Genomic DNA, 10601 nt, shown 5'->3' on the forward strand with positions numbered 1-10601 from the left:
TTATCCAGCAGATCTGTAGAAGCTTGTGCCTTCATGGGACCCCTCTTATTTAAGCTCAATTTGCTCACAGGCATAGGTATGGTAGTACATGCCTACAGTCCCAAGGTTTGCATTCGGGAAACAGTTGGGGCATCATCACAAATTCAAGGCTACAACAGACCTTGTCTCAAAACAAACAAACAAAAGCAGGGAGCTAGGGTTATAGTTTAGGAGGAGGACCTGAGTTAAATTCCCAGCATCCTCATTAAAAAAAAAAAAAATCAGGTGTGGCGATTTGTACTTGCAATGCTTCTGGGAGGAGACAGTTACAAACTCACTGGTCGGCCAGCCTAACCTGGCTGTCAGGCTCTAGGGCCCAGTGCCAGATCCTGTCCCTAAGGTGCACAGCTCCTGAAAGACAGCTGGAGATGTTGATCTCTGCTTCTGCAGGCACAAGCTCTCATGCTTGCATGCTCAAACATACATATACACACAGAGAGAAAGAGATAAATAACACCCCCCCCCAAAAAACCCCAAACAAACAACCAAACAGTCTACAGAGCAAAGACTATTGACATTAAGACCCAGAAGGCAACCATTTCTCCTGGACTCTGGAGCACATGACTTCTCAGTGAGCACATTTCTCTCCTGCTGGCCGTTGTTCAGCTGACTATGAAGTCCCCAGGGAGCTGAGGTAGCGCTGGGAGTGGGCGCATGCTTTGAGCAAAGGTGGACAGTGCTCTCGCCATTCTAGAACCTGAAGATCGCCAGACTGTTGGCTCTAAGTTCTCTAATTCTTGCATAAGGAGAATTTGCATGCCTCCCAGGTACTCCTGCAAATGGTGAAGGGTCTGCCTCAATATCTGTTTAGGCTTGAAGGACGGCCTCTCTTCAACTCCAAAAATGGAGCCAAGTGTCCATAAACACACTGGTGACTGCCTTGTATGCAGTCTTTATGTGTGTCTACAGCAGCTTCATAGAATTGTGACTGCACGGGTCCTGTAAATTCTAGGCTTTTGCCCTCTACTGTGATTGCAGGAGAGACTGAGAAATCAGCTGTCAGCTATTTCCCCAGGGTCTGGGAAGCCTTGGTGATGTAAGCACTTTTCTTCATTGGGTTAAAGTTAGGAGAAAAGGACAATTTGCTGAGCTGGTGGTTTTTCGTGGCAATAAGCCAATTTCTCTTTTCATGTTGCTCGCCCTGGGGCACGCTTATGAGGTACATGGAATTAATTTCCATGAAAGGAGAAGCCTGCCAGCACAGGAGGGAAAAATGAATGAGACGGGATGGCGGGGTTGCTATTTGCTATAATGTCCTAAAGAGTATAAAAACTGAAAACTGGGGATTTATGAATGTGCATATATTTAAGCAGGCATTCCCTGGAAGCAAGCAGATTTTCTTGATTTTTTTTTTTCCATGAAAGAGGTTGCTGGAAGATCAAGGGAAGGAAACTTTGTTTGAAGTGCCTGTGCTCTCTGGGTTGCCAGGCTAGTGGGATTTCAGACAGAAGGGCAAGCCTACGGTTTGACTATGTATTCATGAGGGAGAGAGAAATTACTGCTAATAGTAGTAACGCATAGGATTTGGAACTGTGGTGACAAAGGCTTCTGAAAGAGGTCCTTTCTAGCTGAGGTCTAAATTAATGAAAACAAATTCAAGCCTAAGGGTGGGGGTAAGGGTGAGCAGCGTGTGCTGGGATGGGGATCGCAGAGGAGGAAGCATTTATGCAAAGCAGAAATGGGATGTCATTCCAGGTATCGGATGTAATTCTAGATGCTGAAGCAGCGTGCAGGTGGTTAGGAGAGGGAGCGAGAGCCAGGCCGGTGTCCAGAGCCAGGTGTGGTGAGGCTCAGCTGGGATACTCTCACTAGGTGGAGGCAGGAGGATCAGGAGTTCAGCAAATGTCAGTGAAGCCGGTGACAGCACGGCGATCTGCTGGGGGTGCTCACAGGACAGGTGGAAGTAGGTGGAATTCGGAAGTAATATTGCGTGACTTGCCTGTTAAGTATGCGGATGATGTGGCCAAGGAGAATGAGGTGAGTCACGTGCTCTAGATGTTTGAGTGAACTGGGGGACAGTGTGACCTCTCTACAGAGCTGCACTAGTGTTGGCGGTCCAACTGCATTGAGAAGGAAACCTGGGGCCTATGGGTTTGGTACCCTAGTCCCGGACTCTCAAGATGGTTCTGTTCTATGCCCGTCAATGGTTCTCCTGGCTATCATCTTTAAGAAAGAGAATGTCTGCCGGGTGGTGGTGGCGCATGCCTTTAATCCCAGCACTCGGGAGGCAGAGGCAGGTGGATCTCTGTGAGTTCGAGGCCAGACTGGTCTACAAGAGCTAGTTCCAGGAGAGGCCCCAAAAGAAACCCTGCCTTGAAAAACCAGAGAGGGAGAGAGAGAGAGAGAGAGAGAGAGAGAGAGAGAGAGAGAGAGAGAGAGAGAGAGAATGTCTGTCCTGGTTTGGTTTGGTTTTGCTTTAAGGTTTTATTTTATGTGTGCCAATGGTATACATAGGTATGTGTACCACCTGTGCACTTGGTGCTTCTGGAGACCAGAAGAAGGGTTAGATCTCTGAAACCAGAGTTACAGTTGTGAGTTGCCTTGTGAGTGCTAGGAACCAAACCTGGGCCCTCTGCAAGAGCAATGAGCACTCCTACCCCCCGAGTGTCTCTCTGGCTTCCAAACATGTCTGTGTGTTCTGATACTGGAGATTGAACCCAGTGCTTCACACTTCCTAAGTAAGTGCTTCATTGCTGAGCTACACACTCTAGTCCCCTGGCACTATTCTTTTTTTTTAGTTTTTCGAGACAGGGTTTCTCTGCAGCTTTGGAGCCTGTCGAACTCACAGAGATCCGCCTGCCTCTGCCTCCCGAGTGCTGGGATTAAAGGCGTGCGCCACCACCGCCCGGCTCCCTGGCACTATTCTTAAGCACAGATCTCACCAGGATAGATGCTATAAATCAACGTGTCAGAGGGATGAATTGGGTAGAAACATTCCAATACTCATACGAATAATGGTATTGTTATCTATATGAGCAAACTGTATTTGTCTCGTTGCTGTTGGGTGAGGAGATACCATGACCAGGGTAAACTAGAGAAGAGCTTATTTGGGGCTTATGGTTCCAGAGGGTTAGAGCCCATGATGGCGGAGCAGAGGTAGCAGGTTGTAGGTGGTTAGCAGCAGCAGAGAGATCCCATCTCTATCTGAAATAGGGTGTGTGGAGGGGAGTCTCCCAGTGACACACTTCCTCTAGCAAGGTCACACCTCCGAATCCTTTCCAAAGAGATCTACTTACTGGGACCAAGTACTCAAAAATGAGCCAATGAGGGCAGTCTCATTTAAACTGGCGCAGTTACGATGGTAGTATAGTAGGATTTGATAACTATAGCTATTCTGAATTGGAAATTATTAGATTCCAACTTGCTAATTAGTTGTTCAAATTGTGACCATAAGTGGCTCTGTGTATTATAAGAAGGGGCAGTATGGGCAGGCCAGGGCTGTTGGTTCTCTTCACCCGCTGTGGTTGGGTATGGATGTGATGTCTCCATCCATACAATTGGGCTGCATTCCAGACTAGATGAACTCAATTACCCTGACATGAGCATAGCCATCTTCATTCACAGGTTCTCAGCCTGTGGGGGTCACGGCCCTGTGACTTTGGGGAGTTGGACAACCCTTTCATAGGGGGTGCCGAAGACCTCTGCAAAACACGGATACCTGCATTATGATTCATAACAGTATCAAAATTATAGTTCTGAAGTAGCAATGAAAATAATTTTATGGTTGGGGGTCCCCACAGCATGAGGAACTGTATTAAAGGAGGTTGAGAACCACTGCTCTAGGGATTTGTCACAGGACCCTGGATGATTCTGAGATCAAGGATTGTATCTGCTGTAGTTAGGATGTGAAGCATTCCCGGCAGGGATGATGGAGGGGCTTGGCCCCAGCTTGCTACACTATTGCAGTAGGGCGGAGTACATCCTGTCTCCAGCCTCTTCTGCTTTCTGTGTAGCGTGAAGTGAGCCATTTTGTCCACCACATGCTTTCTTCCAGGATGCTGGACTGTATCACACACAAGCCCAGGAACAGTGGAGCCAATGGCCTCTGAAACTGTGAGCTGAAGCAAATGCTTCCTCCTTTATCCTTATTCCCGAATATGTTGTCATACTGACAAAATGTGGCTAATACAATGTCTAGTCTCATGTATCCGAAGTTTGTTTCAGACTGCCTGTGACATGGCCGTATGGTACCGGAGTTGCCACGTCTACCACCTTCATGCCCAGGGGCATCCTTGTCATCACTGTTGTTTTGTTTCCTTGGTTTTGTCCTTTTGAGACGGGGTCTCACTCTGTAGTCAAGAGTTTGTCTCCTTGACGGAGCACGAGCAAGGACCTCAGGACCGCGAGGGGTGCACCCACATACTGAGACAATGGGGATGTTCTATCGGGAACTCACCAAGGCCAGCTGGCCTGGGTCTGAAAAAGCATGGGATAAATCCGGACTAGCTGAATACAGAGGACAATGAGGAATACTGAGAACTCAGGAACAATCGCAGTGGGTTTTTTATCCTACTGCACGTACTGGCTTTGGGGGAGCCTAGGCAGTTTGGATGCTCACCTTAGGAGACCTGGATAGAGGTGGGCGGTCCTTGGGCTTCCCACAGGTCAGGGAACCCTGATTGCTCTTCGAGCAGATGAGGGAGGGTGACTTGATCGGGGGAGGGGGAGGGAAATGGGAGGCGGTTGCGGGGAGGAGGCAGAAATCCTTAATAAATAAATTAAAAAAAAATAAAAGAAAAGAAAAGAAAAAAAAAACTAAAAAAAAAAAAAAAGAAAAAAAAAAGAGTTTGTCTCCTGAGTGCTGGGATTATATGTTTGTGCCATGCCCAGCATCCTGCACCAGAATGCTTGATGGTCCGAGGCTGTTATTAAGTAAAATGAGGGTAACTGCACACCAGCCCTGCAGTATACGGACAGATGATGTGAGAGCCCGCAGCACTATGAATCTGACGGGAAAGGAACGACATGACCCGGAGAGGCAAAGCCAGCACAAGAGTCTCTCACTTCTCACAACAGTGCACACTTTGCTATCTAAGAGTTTGGGAGACAGGCAGGGCACCATTGAGAGTTCCGGGCCAGCCTGGGTACTGTAGTGAGATCCTGCTCTCAAAGCAAACATAATATCCTGGGCGGTGGTGGCACACACTTTTAATCCCAGCACTTAGGAACAGGGACAGAAGGATCTCTGGTTTTGAGCCCATCCTAGTCTATATAATGAGTTCCAGGACAGCCAGGGCTACACACACACACACACACACACACACACACACACACACCCGTCTCACAAAACAAACAAACAAATTTACAAATTGATTTATTTGTGGAATGTTCCTTTGAATATCTTCATTCATGGTTGACTGTGGGCAAGGGGAGGCTACTCTAGCAGATTCCAGGGCTACAAGAAACAGTTTCCTGATCTTTAAACATGACCAAACTGATCTGTGATTCTGCTTTAAGGTCTTAGCGCCTACTTAAGTATTTTTTTAATCCGTAAGCCTCATCTATATATTTAGAGCCCAGATCCTTCCAAAGTCTATCCAACATAGCGCTGAAAAATTTAGCTCCCATTAGAAATAAGTAGTTGATATGCTTTTACCTCCAAACTTTTTTGGAAAGCGAACTTATACAGGCTTCTCTGCTATTCCATTTTCAAACGGATTGCATTCCAAAACTGCATTTAAGGGTTGGCTCTTTGGAAGATAAAATCATTTTTTTTTCTTTCAGAAACATTATTATGGGTGAAATTCCCAGGCTAGTGCATGAAACTTAATCAATCTTGGCTTGGATACTCACTTGAATCCTGGATCCTGGAAGTACTTACTACAAGATAGAGTGGAAGAAAAGCAACAAAGAATCCAGACAGCCAAATACAACAGAAGCCTGGAATGCCCAGTTTCCCCTCCACCTTCTAGGTACAGTGGAAAAGTCTAGAAGACATACAGTCCCTCTTGGCTGAACACTTCCCCAAGGTTCTCCTGCTAACATTGCCATCCTCCTGCCTCCCTCTGTAATGGTCTGTCCTGTCCCTTTAAGAGACAAGCCCACTACCACCGCTACCCAGGCAGCTAGAGCCCCTTCCTGTTTCCCCAAAGAGGTAGCTGCTGCCTCAGCTCCCCCCTCCATATCCCCCTCTGTTTCTTTCCTACTCCCCCTTCTCCCTCCCTCTCCCTTTCCTTTCCATATCCAACCTCACTTTGCATGGTGTGCCTATCCGTCTAGGTCTCTCACCCACCAAGTGGCTCCCTGCCTGGGACTCGCTGACTCTCATAGCCCACAGGTCACCGGGGATCCCTGCCTGCTGCCCGTTGCTGCCCCTCGGGGAACCTACAGCATTTATTTTTACAATATCACCCTCCACCTGGGTCTTTGTGATATCTAAACAGCACTGACCCCTGGAATCCTTTATTCCCTAATCAAATCCGGCAGAGTAGTTAGCTCCTTTTTTTCTTATTGTGTGAGCATTGGGGTAGGGGGTGTTACCACTGAGCAGAGCAGGAACTGAACTCAGGTCATCAGGCTTGGCAGTAAGTGCCTATATCCAATAAATCAGGAAGGTGAGGATGACCTTGATCTTCTGCTGAGACTTTAAGTCAGGCCGGGGCTACCTTTACTTTTAGATGAGGGCCACAGCTGTTGTTGTTTTTGTTTTGTGTTTTTGAGACAGGGTTTCTCTGTAGCTTTGGAGCCTGTCCTGGAACTAGCTCTTGTAGATCAGGCTGGCCTCAAACTCACAGAGATCCGCCTGCCTCTGCCTCCCAAGTGCTGGGATTAAAGGCACACGCCACCACCACCTGGCTTGTTAATGTGTCTTTCCTGTAGAAAATTGTTTGGCGTGCCTTTGAAGCTGGGAGCCACTACCTTCTAACAGAAAAGGAAATTGGGGCTTTGCTTATGGTCTCAGGGGTGGAGATAGGGACACAGACTGGAAAGCTCCCATCCTGAAACTACCTCAGTGTCGGGTCCTCTGTGGTCCAACTCCCCCCGAGATTCAGAGGCTCCCATAACTCCAAGTTTAATAGTAGGCTCTATACCCAAGGATGAGATGAGTACCCAGACGTGGGGACGTGGGATCAGCCCAGGGCTATCATCCCTAGAAAGATATTTCAGTAGGAATTTGGGTGTGCCTTCTCTTGGGCTGGGGTGGGGAGGTGGGGTGTTTGCTATGATAACAGTTGATATCAACTTGAGTTCTGGCTAGAAGGGGAGTAAGGCAAGTTAAGTCAGGAATAAATGGAATGAAATTGGGTGTGTGTTCCCCCGCCCCCCAACCTTAATCTCAGCAACTGGGAGGTGGAGGCCAGAGAATGGGGAATTTAAGGTCACCCTCAGCAGCTACTCTGTCAATTTGAGAACGGGTCTAGACTACTACTTGAGGGCAACCTTGCCTCGAGAGACAAAACAAACAAAAAAGAAAAAAGAGAAAATGATTAAACAGAAAGAACCCAAAAAGACTCAGAGTGCACGCCTTCAGTTCCAGCACTGAAGAGTTGGAAGTAGAAGCTGAGGCTGTCTGGGCAGTTTAGGGCAGCCCTGTATCAAAACAATAACAAAGTCATGTTTTCATACTTGATCCAGGGCCTTTATTTCATTCACCAAATAGCATGAGACAATGTGATTATTTTTCAATTTTTCCTTACTGATACAGCCCATAATTGTCAGTGTTCAGTAGACTTTCAGAGGTAGACAATAAATACTTGAAGCAGCAGTGAAGAAATAAAGAACCAGAATGGAGGTGTAGCTCAATGGTCCAACACTTGCCTAACAGTGAGGCTTTATTTCAATCCTCAGCACTGAAAAAACAAAACAAGAAAGCTAACAGATGGGGGGGGGGGGTGCATGCCTTTAACCGCAGCACTAGGGCGGTATAGGCAGGCGGATCTCTGAGTGTGAGGCCAGCCTGGTCTACAGAGAGAGTTCCAGGACAGTCAGGGCTACCCAGAGAAACCCTGTCTCAAAAACCAAACAAAGAAAAGAAAGGCTAAGAGAAAGCATGATTCAAGAAGTCATAGTTTGCTGCCGTGGTTGGGCTCAGCAGAGATGTGGTGGCCAGTCCAAATGAGTCTCTGGAGGCCAAGCCTTTGTGGTCACTCTGAGCCTGGCACAGAGACACCCCTGCCATCCCAGTGTACAGTGTAGACAGGCCAAACACACGTGGGCCTCTCTCCTCTGTCCATCTAAGCCTTGATGCCCAAGGCTAGGAGAGGAGATACTGAGGGAACCCCTACATCAGACTGTCCAAACCACGAGTCCTCCTGCAGATCATCGTCTGCCACCTACACAAGGTCCTCAATAACAAACAGACAGACAAAAACTTCTGGGGAAGGAGCAAAGCCAAACTGCTGTTTTCTGGGAAAATTTTTAAAGTAACATTGGGCAAATATTTATCAAAACCTGTTCTGTCCAAAAAAATCAAAGCAAAGAACCCCATTTGTATTTAGGACTGCGGGAGAAAGGACGATGCTAGACCTGGCTCACATCTCTGAAAGCTGAGTCACAGGAGCCTGGGGCGGCAAAGTAGGGGCTTCTCCTCAGGTTGGGGAGTGTCCCATAGACTGTGACAGTTTATCAGACCTGGACTGATTGGATCTATGTGAAATTCAGAATGTCCACAAAGAATGTTAGGGTTAAACCAGAACAAAAAAGTGGGGTGTGAGACCCCACCCACAATCTTGAGTTGCATAGTGAGACCCTTTCTCAAGCAAAATAAAATAAAAACAAAGCAAAAAGACACATGTAACTTCTTTGTTGTGTATTTGTTTTTTTGAGATAGGGTCTCTCTAAACAGCCCTGGCTGTCCTGGAAGGCACATAGACCAGGCTGGTCTCAAACTCACAGAGATCTGCCTGCCTCTGCCTCCAGAGAGGTGGGATAAAAGGCATGTACCTTTTGTGTTAGCTTCTTTAAGGCCCACCATTATGAAGGGGTAGGAACGTACTCACAAGTGCACTCTGAGAAAAGTGACGCGAACCACAGACCAGCTGAAGAAGCTGGTGTAGATCTAGGTGTGCCTGGAAGGCCAGGTCAGAACTGCAGAGGGATAGGGGCAGCCTGGGCTACCTACAGAGTGAGATTTTGTCTCATAAATAAATAGTTGTATCTGGAAAAAATTACAGAACAAATTAGGATAATTCATACCTAAAATAATCACTGGGGAAATGGGCAGGTTAAAGAACCTTGGCTGAAGGTATGTGTTCGTTCATACAGCAGAAATGCCACGGCTGTGTAGGTGCTGGGCACTCAGGATGGTACAGTTCCCTAGACTGCATTCATCTGCCAATCATAAAAGGTTGTATCTGTATTTAATATTAGTAATTGAGCCGGGTGATGGTGGTGCACACCTTTAATCCCAGCACTCAGGAGGCAGAGGCAGAGGCAGGACGACCTCTGAGTTCAAGGCCAGCTTGGTCAACAGAGTGAGTTCCAGGACAACCAGGGTTGTTACATAGAGGAACCCTGTCTCAAAAAAAAATATTAGTAATTGATGCCTTATAAAGACAAACTAAAACAGGAATGGCACCAATCAGTTATGATACTTGAGAGATGATGGTCTACAGCACTTTGATAAAGCATGTCATTTCTGATAAGCCACTCCATTTATTTTTTTATTTTTATTATTTATTTATTTATTAAACAATTCTGTCTCTTCCCCGAGGCCACTCCATTTATTTATTGAGACATTGTCACACACTATAGCCAAGGCTGGCCTGGAGGATCTTGTTATGTAGTCCAGGCTGGCCTTGAACTCCTGATTCTCCTGCTTTCGCCTCATAAATGTAGAGATTACGGGTGAGCTCCACCTGAACAGCAGTCACTATAAATAACTGTTACATATTTTGTATTTGTTGTTTATTTATATGCTTTACATTAAAAATTTTATTACATTTACTGTGTGTGTCTGGAGGCCATGAAGAAGTCAGAAAACAACTTGTGTGAATCCACACCCCTGCATTTGGTAAGAAAACACAATAATATACATAATCCAGACTCTGCGTATATATTACATCTTTACATAGCTTATTTGTTTGAATATTACTTTTTAATATTTATTTTATTATTTTTACTCCTTTAATCTTTGACTGTACTTTGTCTCTTTAAAGACTTTACCTTTTTTTAAAAAAAACATTTGCTTCTTTTTATAACTGTCTATATTCTCTTTCTTCTCTATCCCAAGCCTATGTACATTTACCCAACACTGTGACCCATTTATAGGTCTTTTTTATAATCTGGATTTGTCTTTATTGCATATCAGTTTCTTTACTGATCAGGACTGCTTTTTAAAATGCTAAGCGCTTCTTAAAACTTAAGCTGCACCTTTACTAGAGTATATACGTTACTTCCTGCCCCCCCCCCCCAGTCCAGCATGGCGGAGCCACTCGTGCCTCTGACCTGTGCACCCAGCCCCACTTCCAGGCACACAACTGGTCCAAGTTGCCATCAATCAAGCCGCAGCATGCTGCACACAAACCCCATCCAAATATTCTGTCTCCTCGAAGAGCCAGAGGTCACGCTGGCAGTATGGTCCAGAAAGCCTGCATTTCAAAATGGTGCGTTTTTTTCTGCTA

The sequence above is a fragment of the Microtus pennsylvanicus genome, chromosome 5, assembly GCF_037038515.1.
Source record: "Microtus pennsylvanicus isolate mMicPen1 chromosome 5, mMicPen1.hap1, whole genome shotgun sequence".
NCBI lineage: Eukaryota > Metazoa > Chordata > Mammalia > Rodentia > Cricetidae > Microtus > Microtus pennsylvanicus.